Source organism: Helianthus annuus, chromosome 5 (assembly GCF_002127325.2).
Source record: "Helianthus annuus cultivar XRQ/B chromosome 5, HanXRQr2.0-SUNRISE, whole genome shotgun sequence".
Taxonomy (NCBI): domain Eukaryota; kingdom Viridiplantae; phylum Streptophyta; class Magnoliopsida; order Asterales; family Asteraceae; genus Helianthus; species Helianthus annuus.
This window is the reverse complement of record NC_035437.2, coordinates 4,388,414-4,392,839: the sequence shown is the minus strand read 5'-3', so window position 1 is coordinate 4,392,839 and position 4,426 is coordinate 4,388,414. Positions and strand designations below refer to the sequence as shown.

The 4,426-nt window shown below is 32.8% G+C and overlaps 1 long non-coding RNA gene across 1 annotated transcript; it reads left to right on the top strand.

The window, feature by feature from the left end:
* Positions 1-226: 226 nt before the first annotated feature.
* Positions 227-2,153, top strand: LOC110939746. The gene is made up of 2 exons (XR_002592437.2): positions 227-389; positions 1,766-2,153. It is a non-coding gene; the product is annotated as an uncharacterized LOC110939746 (long non-coding RNA).
* Positions 2,154-4,426: the final 2,273 nt, after the last annotated feature.

Genomic DNA, 4,426 nt, shown 5'->3' with positions numbered 1-4,426 from the left:
TCTGTTTTCCTATGTTTTCTTGTCTCTTTTTTTTTTGCAAATACTTTTTTGCTGATTTATATAATATAAATTATCAACATTGATATGCATTAGGTAGTTTTACCCTTTGCATTATTGGTTTTCTTCACAACATATTTTTATGCTAGGCTGTGTTGTTTGTTTAATGGTTTTATTTGGTTGGGCTCTTGGCCCGACCTCCATGTGTACATATGTGGCCTTTCTTGTTGCGACACGTTTTAGTAAACCGAATGCATCAGGTTTCTTTTAAATCAAAGCATGTCTCTCTCTCTCTATAGATCATGTTCTCTCTCTCTATAGAACATGCCGCTGGGTTGTTTGTTCTCTATCGCCGATCATTGTCTTAGATCGTTGTTTCCAATCATTATCAGGTGATTATTGTCTCTGTCATCTTTGCTCGATTTTTAGTATATATATCCGCATTTTAGGCTACGAATATGTTTTTTTGGGGGTTTCTTTAAAGCCTTGCTTTTGGGATGGTTATTTTGATGTTTCTTTTGGTTGAATCTGATTTCGTTTTCAAAATGAATAGGCGATGAGCCATTGGTGAGCCATGTATATGATATGTTAGAAAAAAAAAATCCTTTTATGGGGCGTTTGGATATGTGATTGTTGTCTGTTTTTACCTCAGATTGCTTGGGTTTTTTTGTTGCTTATGATGGGGCGTTTGAGTATGTCATTGTTGTGTCTATTTACCTTAGATTGCTTAGGTGTTGTTGTTACTTATGCTTACATATGGATTCATTATTGGTGACGAACCGTAGGTGAGCCATGTGGGGTTTTTGTTGTTGCATATGTTTACATTTGGATTCATTATTGGCGATGACCCATACGTGAGCCGTGTATATGATGTGTTGTATAAAACACTCTAATAGGACCTTCATAACTATAATTATTATGAACATAAGCCTCATATTGCATGGGTTTTGTTGTTGTCTATGTTTACATCTGGATTGCTTATTTTGGCTATCATTGGTGAGTTTGAAAATAATGAGGTTGTGATGGTTGGCTGAGCCTCAATGGCATTCATGTTTGCCTGAGATGTTTATCGCATACATGTGTTAGGTGTAAAATTTGCATGTGAGATGTTCATCACGTACGGTTAGATTGGCGGCTTAGATGGCATCAGAAAATGTATTCCTAACTTTGGTGCTATTAATTGTGTTTGGGAAGTTAGCCTTTTTGGATGAATTTACCTAAGTTTAGGCCTTGATGATGACCATTTTTAGGTAGGTGGCTATGATGGCTTTCGAAAAGCAACCACGCCTCCTTGAGTCTAAGCCTACACTTACAGTATATACAAATGTTGAGAGTTGATATTATAATTATAAACTATAAATAAGCAATATGTATGTGCATATAGTAGTTGTACTATTGGTTTTGGGAGTTTTTCAAAAAAAAATTGTATTTTTCCTTTCTAACCCTAAAGTTTCATTGTTTGGCAAGTTAAGTCCAAAGTTTCATTCTTTGGTTACTTAAACCCCTTGATTAGTTTGATTTTTCACTTATAATTCTAAAGTTTCTATCTTTTACAATTTAACCCCTTTGATTTTTTTACTTTTAACCCAAAGCTTTTCATCACTTGCAATTTAACCCCAACACTTTTTAACTTTCAACTTTGGTACCTTATACTTTTCGTCTTTCGCAAATTTTCCGTTTAACATTTCATTCTAAATTTTCCGAGTTACACGTCACAACGTGTGTGTGAGGTTCAACTTTTTTCATCTATTTATTTCCCATTTGACAGGCCTGCCGCAGCGCGTCTATTTTCCCCCGTTTGATAGGTTTGTGGCAATGCGCGAGTCAGAGATCAACTTCTTTTCTAATGTTTTACAAACAGGTTCACGATCATGTAGGAAGCATTTGACTTTCATCTAATATGATATATAACTAATGAATCCCCACCGCATTGCGGCGGGTGGTAATTCTAGTTTATATAAATATTAAACCTTTGTGTGCATGAGGTTGTTGTACATTTTGCATTGTAACTTTCGTGCGTAACTTTGTATAATATCAATAATCAACCTATGTATGCATTAGGTTGTTGTACCTTGTGAATTGTTGGTTTTCTGTGCAATCTATTGTTGTACACCTGGCTGTGTTGTTTGTGAAATGGGTTTATTTGTTTGTTTTGATGGCTCGACCTCCACGTGTTTGTTCGTGGGCTTCATTGTTGACACACATTTTAGTTAACAGGATCTCTGATCTTTAAATTGGTTAGAGATAGGCATATTATTATGTGGTCTTTAGTACAACCAATCGTTTTAAATTGCAAACTACATTATGTAGGCAATGTTTGATTAACAAGAGGTTTTACGACCATGATGGTGAAAGATGTTTGGTGGTTATTGTTATGGCATGGCGAATGTTTCGTTCACGACCACAATAACATACATTTTATGAGCATGATGTTAGGATTAAACGAAACTATAAATCGTGATGTCTTTACCTGGCTTGACAATCTATTGCAGCTACGGAAGAGATTCGTTTAGACCTATCAGTAACATTTCAATTTCATTTCATGTTGGAAATGATGTTATCTGAGCCATGTATGTTTTGGGAAAATAAAAATTACTAATCCTTCGTTTTTCTAAGACCTTTTAGTGGGTATATTTATAGTGTTCAACATGGCAACTTGGCAAGTGCAAATGAGACCCAGCTTCTCGCACGTTTACAAAAATTGGTTGACGAGGTCATCACATACGATCAGTGCATTACCTAAAAATTGACTGAGCCTATTCATTAAACCCAATTGGAGTTGTAGGCTTCAATTGACGTGCTATATGTGCGTTTGGAAGCGGAAAAGGAAATCGAACAACTAGATTAGTTCTCACTTTATAGTTATTACGTAGGATATCGAAGTGTAATTATTGTAAATTTTGTTTACCGTTATGATACAATTAATCGTATCGTAATACCAACCTTCCGTTGCTATTAATCGCACACATGCCGACATCATACTAGTTTTTTAAATCGTAATACCAACCTTCCGTTGCTATTAATCGCACACATGCCGACATCATACTAGTTTTTTAATAATTTTTATTTGTTTCTTTTTTTCCCAAAAAATATTATAAAATTTAATTATATCCGTGTTGCAGGACTTATGTCACGGCCTTTTTTAATTTTGGCATAACTTTTTTTGTCGTTACATTTTGATGTTTAACAAAAGAATAGGTGTAGATATCATGTTAGCTAATATAATGACTTCATTTTTTTTTTCTTTTGTTTTTTTTTTCGGTTGTCATACCGTATGCATGTACTGTACCAGTATCAATACCATAACCAATTGAGCCGATAACACTAGTTATTTAAAAAAAGGGCTAATAATTTTAAGAGTAAAGTTCTCGTACAAATAATTTTAACGTACTAAACGTACGAAAAGCATGAAAAAGACAAAAAAACGCGGTGATATTTTCGTAAATATTTGCTTGTAGGGTAATTATCAAAATTATTCTACAAATGATCCTGTAGAGCAACTTTGATCTTGTAGAATAAGTTTGTAAAATGTTCTTGTAGAGTAATTTTGATAAAAAATTATACATAACAAAAAAAAAAAAAAAAAAATACTACCCCCCCCCCCCCCAAAACCCAAAAAAAACCTAACCCCCCACCCAAACTAAATGGTAAAAACTAAACCATAAAGTTAAACCCCATAACTAAATGCTATTTTTTTTTATAAAATTATTCTACATGATCATTTTACAAAATTACTCTACAAGATCAAAATTACTCTACAGGATCATTTGTAGAGTAATTTTGAATTGTATGTTGTTTGATAAAGTTGTAGTGTAATTTTGATTCACTTGTAAAGTAATTTTGATACACTTTTAGAGTAATTTTGATAATTACTCTACAAGATCAAAATTACTCTACAAGAACATTTTACAAAATTACTCTACAAGGATAAAAATTACTCTACAAGATCATTTCTTGAGTAATTTTGATAAATACGAAAATGTCACCGTGTTTTTTCAGCAAAACCTTCTATTCGTACGTTTTGTATGTTAAAATTATTTGTATTTGATTTTTTGTCATAATTTTAAAAGAAATAAAAAAAGAAAATCGACCTTTTATTTTAAGGTAAATGAAATAATGATGAATTGGTAGAATTGGCAAGTGAATTGGAGTGGATTATTATGTTTGCCGTTTGGATATGTTGGAAGCCAAACAACAAAATCAAACCGTTGATCTTTGGACCATAGTATTTCTGCTGGGCCCCACCGGAAGTGTTTGGACGGTGCCAACTAGTACAATCCAAAGCGTCAGAAAATATTGAAACAACAACAATAATAATAATAACATTAATAACGACAATCTTATTTTTTTTTGTTAATATGAATTTCCTAAAGTCAAATAAAACAAAAACACATTATAATATAAATATAAATACTCATTATATATTATA